This window comes from Protobothrops mucrosquamatus, unplaced genomic scaffold, assembly GCF_001527695.2.
Source record: "Protobothrops mucrosquamatus isolate PMUCROS unplaced genomic scaffold, P.Mucros_1.0 scaffold1896, whole genome shotgun sequence".
In the NCBI taxonomy this organism is placed as follows: Eukaryota; Metazoa; Chordata; class Lepidosauria; order Squamata; family Viperidae; genus Protobothrops; species Protobothrops mucrosquamatus.
Window position 1 is genome coordinate 31,201 of NW_015388022.1, and position 12,359 is coordinate 43,559.

The window sequence follows — 12,359 nt, forward strand, 5'->3', positions numbered from 1 at the left end:
TGGGGGAGATCTAGGTTTTTGTTGTTGAATTTGCACAACAGGAGAGGAAATAGCTGTTTTAGGCAATGCAGAAACTCCAGTACGTTTTGTAGCCATTCTGCCAAATTATTTTTAAAACTCACAAAAGCAAAAATTAGCTTAAAAAAGCTTGACTTAAGAAAAGTTCTTTAAAATCCTTTAAAATGCATCATTCCACCACTGGTAAGAAAGTGAAAGTTTTCCTTTTGTTACAAAGAAACAGCGCTTCTGCGGCCATTTTCTTCTCACTTTCACTTATAACAAATAGCGAAAATCCCAATAAAATCTTTGAGTTAAAGTCACCATTTAACTAAAGCAGGAAAAAAAAATCCCCTGTCAAGTTCCGTCTGTTCAAAAGTTACTCACAAGCAGAAACAAAGTAACAGCAGTGGCAGCGACGTCTAGCCTCGCTCCGAAGAGCGAAGACACTCCGAGTTGCGGAGAAGAGGTCCAGACTCCGGGGGAGTTCTCACCTTCATCCCCCCAGGATCACTCCTGGGGGGACTAGGGAACTCAACCCCTATCTGAACCAAACTCACTCTCTCCCCTTCGCCCGGGGAGGGAGTTCCAAGCCGCAAAACAGCTGATCCGTGCTGTTTTGACAGCTCTGACACAGTCCCGGGCAGGAGGCTGAAAAGAAAGCCTCCATCGGCGAAGCCTCGCCACCGGAAACTCATATGCTGATACTTTTGATGGAAATTTTTTGTTCTCTCCTGCCCTTCAGCAAACATTACAACACTTGTGAATGGTATTATGAATATTATTCTGTATTAGTCTTAGTCTGATAAGATGAATAATGTGAACTTTTTCAAGTAGATCAAGACTAAAAAGAATTAAAATTACAAGAGTTCTCTTATATAAATTGATTTCAAGAAGAAGGAAAGGTTGAGTTTTGCACCAGTTTTTCTCTTGTCAAAAATACATTAATCTTAATTCTTGGATTCAGAGGTCACTGCTCAAGGACTGTAGGTGATAAGTGAGAAAAGAATGTTATTGCAAGTAAATCAAACAGAGAAAACTTAACCAAGATAATTAATTGCTGATTATGTATAGGTCATTGTCAAGGATACTGGTTGTGCTAAGACCAAGATATTACAGTTTCTAGTGTTTCATAAATTTACTTATTTTGCATTAATTCAACAGATGTTTTACTCCTATTGACTAAAGCTTCTAAGGAACATATTACCTAATGCTCATGGAATTAGTTTAATGTTTTAATTTCTCCTGTAGCAGGTTTGTGAAAAACTTCTTGATGTTTATTGTCTAGATCAGGGCTTTTCAACTGGTGGTACGCGTTGTGGTACTTTGGCACCTGGCAGGTGGTATGCAACCATCCTAGACCGTCTCCCATCCTATTGCAAAGGATGCTTTGGTTACAAAGCCAGGTCTCCTCGCATGGAGAGGGAGTGGGCCTCCCTATGACCCACACACTTTGCCCTCCTGCACCCACCATGAGCAACCTGGCCAAGGAGAGTGAGCACAGCAGCAGCAGCCGCAAGGAGGAGGTAAGTGCAGCCAGCGCCCCCTCAGGAAAGTGGGGCTGGATTGGGTTGAGCTACAGGGTCCTGGTGTCCTGGGAGCTCGAGGGCCAGGCTGGGAGCTTGCCCTCCACTGCCCAGGGCTCCGGGCAGCCCACACCACCGTCTGAGAGTCCCCTGTGCAGCCCAAGAGGGACGGTGAGGCTCCTCTGATGGACTATGCCCTGGTGCCCACCCCAGTTCCACCCCCCTCCACTGGAGATCCCTAGATCTCCCCCATGCCCCCCCCACATGCGCCCCCCCCAGCCATTGATTTTGCTTGTCAAAAGCTTGCAAAAGGGGATCACATGACCCTGGGACACTGTGACCATCAGAAATATGAATCAGTTGCCAAGCATCCAAATGTAAATCACATGACCCTGGGGAATGCTGCAATGGTCATAAGTGTGAAAAATGGTCATAAGTCACTTTTTCAGTGCCGTTGTAACTTTGAACAGTCACTAAGCGAACTGTTGTAAGTCGAGGACTGCCTGTACCTTATCACTTGTTCCTTTTTTGGGGGGTAATCAAGTTTTTGACACTTTGCTAGGCGACTGGTGGTACTCGAATATTGCCATATCCTAAAAGGGTACAATCGGTGAAAAGGTTGAAAAGCCCTGGTCTAGACTTTACAGCTGAATTACGGTTTCCCATTATTTTTTGTTTCTGCAAATGTTTTATTTCTATGTTTCCTTCTTTTCCTCTCATATAATCTTCATTTCCCTGCCTGAACTGCAGTTGATACCAGCCTAACCTTTGATCCATCACGCCTGCTTTTTCTGTGAATAATATACACAAGAGACACAGGGAACCAGAATTTCCATGGCTAAGCAATGCAGTTGTTAAATGAGCCGTGCCCAATTTTATGACCTTTTTTCACTGTTGTTTAGTGACTCAGTGCAGTTTTTAAGTGAATCTGACAGTCATGAATCTGGCCTTCTTCACTGGCTTTGCTTGTCAGTGGCTGCAAATGGCGATCACATGATCGCACGATGTTGCAACCATGGTAAATATATGCTGGTTGCCAAGCACCCAAATTTTTATCATGTGAACACGGGGATGCTGCAACGGTCATAAGTGTGAGGGTTGGTTGTGAGTCACTTTTTTCAGTGTTGTAACTTCTTTACCAGCGATTTGTTTATCAACATTAAACTTCAATAATGATGGACAATGTTCCACTTTTTGTCGGGAGAAATTCTCCTTTGTACTTATGTACGTCTTTATTTCGGAAAGACTTAAGTAATTACACCCAGTACACTCGGTATGTTCTCCCGAATTTAATGAAAGTAACACTTTAAGTTTATTTTGACAATGTTCTTTTTTTTGAAAGCCTCCTCCAGACTGTAGGGCTCTAAGTGTAGCTTGTTTATGTTATTCCAAAAGTAAAAGGGAACTAGGAAAAGAAGGAAAAAAATTCTTCCATTCTCTGCATCGCAGCAATATTGTCTGGGAGTGCCCCAACCCCCAGAGAGCTTTTTTGGGGGAGCCCAGATCGCTGCAAAGGGAGGGGAAGAAAGAAGGAATTTTCCTATATGAAACTGACGACTAGTTGCATTGCCTGGATTTATCAGGTAGGGTTACTACTTTTTAAACAATGTGTTTGTTTAAATTTTTCAGCCAGAAAGTCAATTCTTTATTTCTTCCCACACAATCATTTTTATATTAACTAGTTTTTAGGGGAGAAAGGATTTTCATGTGTATTAGAATACTTCAAAAGATAAGGGCAAAAATGTTGATAATTCACTAAGGAAGCTGGATCACTCATCTTTTTTTTAAAGATAAAGTTATCTTCTGATGTCTATGGACATTCTCAGTCATCCAGGTCATGGTTATCAAAAAGGTTTGTTTTTTTCCAAAAGTCCTCCCACTGGTTTGAAAGAGGGGTCAGAGAGACCATCTGTATTAAAATTGTACAGCCCTCTCTCAATAGAGGGGGCAGGATACAACACCACTTATCTCCTGTTTACAACTCAGTCCTTTCAGCAGTTCCAAGGATATTCCATACCCATTTGCACTCTGATTCAGGTGACCCTGAAGGCACAGATAAACCCCCAAGTGGCCTCAACAACTCTCAGAGAGAGTGCTAATGACCAGATGACTGCAAGTAATATAAATTCTTCCATTCCCACCCCCAACCATTTGACCAGAACTGAAGAAGCTTCTTGGATGAGAAGTGAAACCTCTTCAAGGAAAAAACAAAGTTTAGTTGCCTTTGAAAAAGCACCTTTGTTATCTTCTGATGACAATAACTGCATGGATTTTACCCAGCCTATTTCCTTAGCAGAAAACATGAGAGAGGCTTCTGTACATATGGACTCTTCTAGTTTCTTCTGTTGAAGCTGAATGAGTGAATGAGGTTTCTTTAAATATGCAAACTTCTGGAAATGGCTAATTAATACTGTAGAAACAGAATGTAGTATGAATATGGGGTTGCAGGTAGCACATTGAGAGTACTTACTACTCTTCGAACGTATTTGTGGTTGATGTCATGACATGAACTTTCAGCAAAGAAGCCAGTCTAGAGAAATAGAAGCAAAAAATAAGAATATAGGAAAGAAAAAGAACAGAAACATATGAAGAAATGACTTCTCTCTTCATTACAAGTATAAACTATTTTAGAAATTTACCACCTTCTCTTAAAATACAACAAATGGTCTCTTCTTCCCATATTCCATGTCTTATCTATAACTAAATTCTTAAAAACTTGTCATTTTAGTCCTGATCAGAGATAATAACATATCTATTTTTTGGGTCTTGATAAAATAAACTGAATTAATATTATTTTTCTTTTACTTTTAACAATCTTGATCTTTAGTCCTTTCAAACAATATCCTAAAACTTGATTTTTCTTTTTTGTTCTTTTTCTTTCATTTTCTCTTCAAGGCTTTAATAAGATTCTTTTGTAATTCTAGTACAGGTAAATTATCCAGGAAGCTGGACAGTTATTTGTACATTCCTTTTAATTTTTAAGACATCAGCCAGTTTCTTTTCTATGTCCAGTGTCATATCTTATTTCATACCATTCTTGTAGCCTGTCATTTTAAAATCTACTTTCAAATCAATTTTAGATCCCAGAGATCTAAATCTATCAGAGACCACTGTCTTGTGGTCTCCTCATAAGAAGCAACTGTCTGGAGCAATTGTGTGTGATTTCCTCACCAGCTCTTCAGTCCACTGTGGTTGTCAGCTTTCCTTTCAAAAGAGCTGCATTTAATCTGCCATTTCTTCCCTGGAAGTCTGAATCAATGTCAAAAATGTGGTCTCTAAGCTCAGGCTTTCTTCATAGAAAGTCTAGTTCCGTGGTGGCAAACCTATGGCACGCGTGCCACAGGTGGCATGCAGAGCCCTCTCTGTGGGCACACACGCCCTCGCCCCAGTCCTAGGCCTTCAGCTGGGTTTCACCTTTTCGCTTTAGGTCTCCGCCACCGGTTCAATCAATCAATCAATTTCAACTTCTCGCGGGAAAAAAAAAGATCTCGCAAAATTGGAATTGATTGATTGAACTTTTTAGTCCCACCCAGTCTGCCGTTACCACTGCAGCCACACCCACCCAATGGGCCACGCCCACCCGGCACCTGATGATACATACAGTAAGTGGGTTTTGGGTTGCAGTTTGGGCACTCGGTCTCTAAAAGGTTCGCCATCCCTGGTCTAGTTCAAAGCACCTTAAGATATTTATTTATTGATTTTATTTATAAAATTTATAGGCTGCCCATGTTACCACAAATAATTCTATTCCTCTATGAAACCCAGACAAGACACTGTCGGGTACTATGTAGACATTACTGATCTGGCTAGGCCAATGGCCTGGGTCTGAAATGAGGCGTGCACATGTTGCAGCAAACTGTGGTTTGTTTAACCATGTTTTGTTAAATAAGCCTACATTTACAGGGTTCACACAAACATGATGTAAAACAGTGGCTAGGTCCACATAATGTTCACATAAAAAAAGAAATTACAGAACTGTACATTGTGAACCTTTCTATATGCCATTCCTGTATGGATGCACAGGTGATATCTCAGGAGCCATTTATAGTGCCATCAAAAATCTGGCTGGATATGAGTTGATTGGAAAGAAAAACATATATTCAAACAATTACACAACCTCTCCATCTGATTCTTAGCTCCACATGGCTCCACATGATGTACAAACCCAGAAGCATTTACAATAAGTCCAGCTGTGTATGTCTCTTGATAAATAGTCCTAATTAAGCATCAGAATATACCATATATATAATACAGCAATAATTCATACTGTTTGTAAGTTGCTGATTTACATCTATGTGCTCATGGTGCCTAGAACTTTTTTTAGGAAAGCATCTCCTGGCACTGGAGCAAATGAGTGATGGCAATACTTATGCAGCAAACATTACATAGCTTTAAAAATAACAAATTTAAAAACTTGCATACAGTGGAGACTTGAAGCAAATGTGTATGTGTGATTTTATAGGCGGGACTGGCATCCTATTACAACAGATAATGAATTCTATTCTAATGAACTGTGAGCATTTCTATTCTGCAACAGAAATGGTTATAACAGGAAATATGTCTTAATCCCTTCCTAGGAATGAAGTTGTTTATGACATCACAGAAATAGAGCCACCAACACTCTGTGAATTGCTCTGATGTTTCTTTATTTATTGCATTTATATACTGCATTCATCCAAAGAACTCATGGTACCATATGTGACATAGTACCCATTCCCAAATTATCTGAACATAGGGTGGAATAGGCTGGGGGGAAAAACCTGCTCAAGATTCAGCCAGCTCCCTAATTATACCATGATACATGAAGTGTGGGGAATATTTGTTTGATAAAAATGTGTGGTTTAAAATTCTGGCTGTTCCCCCCCCCCCCGCCAAATCTAGGCTGGGATCTGAGTGGGCGTTATTTGTAGAAGTTAGTAGAGATGAGGACGGTATTCACAAATCTCTGCCATCATATCCAAAATTGTAGTCCCAAACTATATAACTTCCAATTTAGATCAAAATGATGCTTTTTAAAAATGTAAGAAAGTGATGAAAGCCTAATTTGTTCCTCCTGCTTCTCAAACAGACTGGCCAGCAGCTTCCTCCGAGGAGCCTCTAAGAAGCCTGTGAGCTGTTAAGACCACATATCCTTTGGACAGTTGCATTCTGCATCATGGCAGCCCCATCGGCGTAGGCGGAGTGCAGCCCACGGCTGGAAGGAAGCCCTTGCCCGGCCTGGGCCCATCCTCTCGACGGATCTGACGGGGGCGGCTTCTGCTGCTGGTGGGGCAGCTGGTGCGCGAGATCCACTACCTTATCCGGCTGCTAGCAAGCAGCCGAGGCGGCTCCAGACCCCCGACTGCTCCTCCACCTCCTCCTGCTTCCCTCATGCGTCCCTTCCTTCCGGCCATCCTGGGGCTGCACTCTGCCCATGCTGATGGGGCGGCCATGATGCAGGACAGCCAGCAGGCTGTGGCCGAAGCTGTGCCAACCATCCTCGCGCTGGTGAGGGCAGCAGCGGCGGGGGAAGGCAGGATCGGGCATGCGCCCACCTTTTGCCGCTGCTTCCCACACCGTCCCACGTGCGCCTCTGGGCCGTGCATGCAGGACGATGTGGGGTGGTAGCGGGGAGGGGGGGGTGGGGGTGTGCCACAGCTCATCTTCCCCCGCCGCTGCCTCCACCAGCGTGAGGATGGGTGCCACAGCTTTACTTCCAGATCTGCTGCCAGCCAGGCTTGGCGATGCAGGGATCAGTGCTGCTGCCTCTTGCTTCCCTGTGTGGTTGGCAAGTCAAGGGGCTCGAAGCAGCAGCAGGAGCAGCAACTGCTTCCCCCCGTCAGAGCTACTGTGTAGACAGAGCCCGCACCAGATGAGTGCTCCTTTCTGGCCATCCCGGGGCTGTCTCTGCCCAAGCCGATGGGGCTGCCATGATGCAGGACAGCCAGTAGGCTGTGGCTACTGACAGACACCGTCAGTCCCCATGCACTCGCTGGCCTCTGTGTGGGGGGGCTGATGGTGTCAGGCAGCAGCTGTTCCGGCCTCTGCCTCACCTTGCCTTGCCCCGCGGCAATTGGCACACCCGCCCTGCCTTGTCTTGCCCCACAGGACGAGCCTCCAGCCCACCACCCCACCCGCCAGAGACCCCCTGGATCTCCCCCAACCCTGCCTGGCCCTCACAGGCATCCCTCCCAACAAGCATCATTGAGGTGTCCACACCACCTATGGCCACACTCACCCAGTTGGTCGTGACCACCGCAACCACGCCCACCCAGTCAGCCACGCCCACCTGGCACCCATAAATGGGTTTTGGGTTGCAGTTTGGGCACTCAGTCTCTAAAAGGTTTGCCACCACTGCTCTAGATCATTTATGAAGAAAAATAAAAATGCTAGTTTCAAAAGTTGTAATTGAGGAATTTGATTGTTTGCATTTCTCCTTTGCAGAAATTACGTATTAGTAAGACCTAATGTATTTAGTCATTATGATGGGTGCTTTGTTCTTGGCTGCTCTGTATTTTAATGTTCACATTATTCTAATTGTTTGTATTGTTTAAATTTTGTTTGCCATCCAGAGTCACTTAGTGAGATGGGCAGCCATACAAAGGACAGCCATATAAAGCAAACCATTCAACAAAGAATGTTTAGACCTTATGATGGCTAAATTGATTCCGGCTTTTGGTGGACCTCTCTAAATACTCTTCATGCATTTGCTTGCTGACATTCTCAAATAACTGTCACACCTTATTTATACAATTCAATGCTTTTAATTTTAGATCTCCCTCTCACTCTACTGCTGATCTGATTCTAGCCTAAATTTCCATTCAAGTAACATTCAGTAAAAGTTATGTTCTATTTTATTTAGAAATACCATAGTAGTAGATTTCTTGCACAGATAGAAGGATCTTTGAGATCTCTTCCAACTCCCTACAATCTCTCCCAACCAGCAAGAGATTATGTTATTTCACAACACAAGGTCACATTACTTTTGAAGACCGGTTTCCGAGGCCCTTTGTAAAACAACACAGAATCAAGAACAGTACAACTGCAGAACAATAAGAGCAGGAGTTAAAAACAGCACAAGCACCTGCTGAACCGGTGTTAAATCCCAGGAGGCCAAAAGGTCTTTCCTAGGGGCCAGACGAGTCACCGACTGGGAGTTAGGTGAACCCCTCACCAGTGCCACAGATAAGGCGGTCGGGATCAGGGGAGATACCCAAGAACTCCGGGGCTCATGTGGAAGCCTTTCTCTTGCCTGCCAACACGTTAATGCTTTACAGTGCCAGGCGTAGTCAACTTTGGCTCTTTTATGACTCGTGGACTTCAACGCTCAGAATTCCTGAGAGTTGAAGTCCACGAGTCATAAAAGAGCCAAGGTTGACTACCCCTGCTTTACACTAACGCAGTGGTTCTCAACCTTTTTAATGCCGCGACCCCCAACCGGTCGTAAGTCGAGGACTAAACCGGTCGTAAGTCGAAGACTAAACCAGTCGTAAGTCAAGGACTTTCCCTGCCCGGGAGTGCCGTGCATGCGTGGTTCTGTCCCCTGCGCCGGCCGAGGCGTAGCTGGCAAGCGACGGAGACGGAGCAGGCCAACCACCAGCTGGCCCAACTCAAGGGAAGTAAGGCACCCGCCGGAAAAGGGGAAAAAATGGCGGACAGCCTTCCTTGGCGACCCCCGTGAAATGGTCGATCGACCCCAAATGGGGTCACGACCCATAGGTTGAGAACCGCTGCACTAGCGGAAGCCTCTGGAGAAGAGCCTGATGCTGGGAAAGATTGAGGGCAATAGAAGAAGGGGACGACAGAGAATGAGGTGGCTGGATGGAGTCACTGAAGCAGTAGCCGTGAGCTTAAATGGACTCCAGAAGATGGTAGAGGACAGGAAGGCCTGGAGGAACGTTGTCCACTGGGTCGCGATGGTTCGGACACGACTTCACAACTAACAACAACAACAACGGAAGCCTTGATTATTTTCAGCACTTTGCTTTGAATTTGTTTTTGTTTTTTTTATCCTAAGATAAGTCGGCACAGGTGAAGCGGAAAGGAGCGGAGGAGGGGGTTAGGGTCAGGGCAGAGTCGGCCCTTAGAAGCGCTGAGTAACTTTGAAGGCTTCTGGCAACTCGAGGGCAAGGAGGCGAGCAGGGCATCTCCGGGACTCAGCTCCGTTTCAGTTTCAGAAATAGGGTTGCCAGGTCTGCTTCCCAAAAATAGCGGACAAGCGGGGGGGGGTGGTGTTAAGTAGTAAAAAAAAGTAGACTGTACAGCTTTAGATTACGTACCATAAAGCTTTTGAATAAAAAAAATGTCCACTATTTTGTGAAAAAAAAATAGTGAACATAATGTGAAAAAAGTGGACGGTCCACTCAAATAGTGGACACCTGGCAACCCTAAATCAGAAAGGTTGCCTTTCAGCTCCTGGGGCAGAGGCGAAAGCGGCGCGGTGCGGCGCGGTTCTGGTGCAGCGGCGCCGATGCGATTCCGGGCTCTGCAAACACACCCCCAAACTCCCGGACACGCGCGCTTGCGCACTGCGCCCTACCGACCCTCAAACCAGGCGACTCCTCTTTAAAATACCGCAAGGACCCTGTTCGGTGGACCATGTGATACCTCGGTCGTCAGCGGGAGGGAGAGCAGGCGTCGGGATGAGAGCCGCCTGCCCGCATCGGGGTCCGGATTCACCGCAGTGAACCGCCCCAACTCCAGACGTCCCGGCCGGCAGCCGGCCGAGCTGCTTGCATCCTCAGATGCCAAGAGATACAGGAGCCCAGGAACCGAACCGCCCGCGAGTAGGATGCTCCCACCCCGTCTCTCCCGCCGCCCCCGCCGCAGCCGCCGCTGCCAGCCTGTCCTGAGTGGGAAGGCTTCGCTTGGAGGAAGAAAGTGCGCGGGGGGCCAGGTGAGCCTCGGAGCGCGGACTTGTTCGGGGCGCAGCGCTTTCTGGCACTCGGTGATCTCGCTTCTTTCTTGGTTGCCTGAAGTCAAAGGATTTAAGCTCCTGGTCGGGACCGCGCGGCAGCGAAGAGAGGCAGGAACGCAGGGGGCGCCTTTGTTTTGAGATCAGCTGTAAGCCGGGCAGGGAGAGGTTGGGGGACAGTCAGATTAACGGGGCGACTCTCGGGGAAAAGGAGGGCTGGGGGTGGTGGTGGATCAGGCCGTGGTCGTTCTTCCGATTAACCAGACCTCTCTCTGAAGGGCGGGAAGATTTGTGCCAGTCCTTGAAAGTGCTTCCCAGCCTTCCCTGCACCTGATGCCTTTCAGATAGATTAGACTTTCACTCCCCTGTGCTTGATAGACAATGTAATCCCTAACGCTTCAACAGCACCAGGCCAGGGATGAGGATGCTCCCCTGATATTTTCACCCAAATGAATGTATTCCAAGTAGAAAACGCAAATGGGCAGCAGTATCTTAGAGGGTATCTGCATTATTTTGTCATTGAGCCTCCTCGTTTAGCTCTTAGGCTGCATACAACCACTTATTCCTTCAGAGCGTAAAGAGAGGATGTTTCTAAAATGTAATAAAATAAGGATGGCGGTGCCGGGTTTCTGGTGGAGGGAACTCTGCAGAAGAGGAAAAAAACAGGCTCAAAGGTGTTCTGGAATGGAAATGGGAACAAGTAATGTTTCAGGATTTATTCAAGAGGTGCCTTTGTTGCTCAAAAATATCTTGCACAAATATATTGAAACATTTGCCGGCATATTCCTGAAGCCTTGCTTCCTCTGCCTCCCCCCCAATGCATAGCCTTTCCCAGTACAGGTTGAAAATATGCCACACCAGTTTAACGAGAAACTATATAATGGGACAAAAAAGGAACTTGTATAGCATCAAGGTCTATATTGTGATAAAGCCTATTCTTTGCTTAATACGTTCACATTTGCATCTCATTTGTTAAGCATAATTTGCATTTCTTCCCTCCAAGGTTGCCATTGTCTCACAGAGGAATCACTTTTTTTTCAAGAATAAAAAGCACAAATTGTCATACCTGGAGAAGTGTAGTTATTCATTCCCTCAGTTATGCTTTCATTGCTGTTGATACTGACATCTGCAATACACTGCTTGTAATTATTGATGTGACTACTGAATATTAATATGATTAATTACAAATTACACCGCTCCTTATTTGCCAATGTTTAGGAATTGTTTATAGTTATTCTGGACTGCTCTGTTTCCCATTTCCTATGAGGACTTGTATATTATCCCCATTTTATTTTTAGATGGAAACTACAACCAGTTTATGAACTCTACCTATTATTTGGGGGACAGGATATTCTATTATATTTATAGGATGAATAAATCTTCTCTGATTGCTACATTTGTAGGAGAGATGAGAAGATCAAAGAACGGGGTAGCTCATTGGTATTGCATGCATATGCATTGCATGCAAAATATCCACATTCAACTCTTCCTGGCATCTTTGATGAAAAGAAGGATGAAATAGACATGCTGTCCATCTATTTGACAGCAGTGCTGACTTAAAATCTATAATAATCACAGGGCAAAAGTAAGGTGATTGCCAGCTCAAAATTGTACTATAGCTCATAAATAGAGGAAAAACTGTGATGCTGAATCAAAGTGTTGGAATGATGTTGATGGTTATCTAGATCAGAGTTCCCCAAAGTAATTATCAACCTTTAAGGGCCTATGGGACTATTCATATTTATTGTTCATCACATAATTCAGGCTGGATTTGGCATTTTTATCCATCTATCAAATCTTTCCCAAGGACTTGGGAGAGGCAGATGGAGATGTTTGATGGTGTCATTGTAGGATGGAAGCTGTTCCAAGTAAAGCTGCTGTTTGTAATTGACTGATGGTGAACTTGTCAATGGCGATGGTGTTCAAGTAGTGCTCCAGTTGTT

The 12,359-nt window shown here is 45.0% G+C and overlaps 1 protein-coding gene across 1 annotated transcript in view; it reads left to right on the forward strand.

Moving 5' to 3' along the window:
• The first annotated feature begins 10,372 nt into the window (after positions 1–10,372).
• The window catches only part of LOC107294288 (adenosine receptor A1), a 45,075-nt gene continuing 43,088 nt past the window's right edge, over positions 10,373–12,359 (forward strand). Inside the window, exon 1 of the mRNA XM_015823510.1 lies at positions 10,373–10,398. The gene's annotated coding sequence lies outside the window, so the exon portion shown is untranslated. The remainder of the gene's footprint in view (positions 10,399–12,359) is intronic.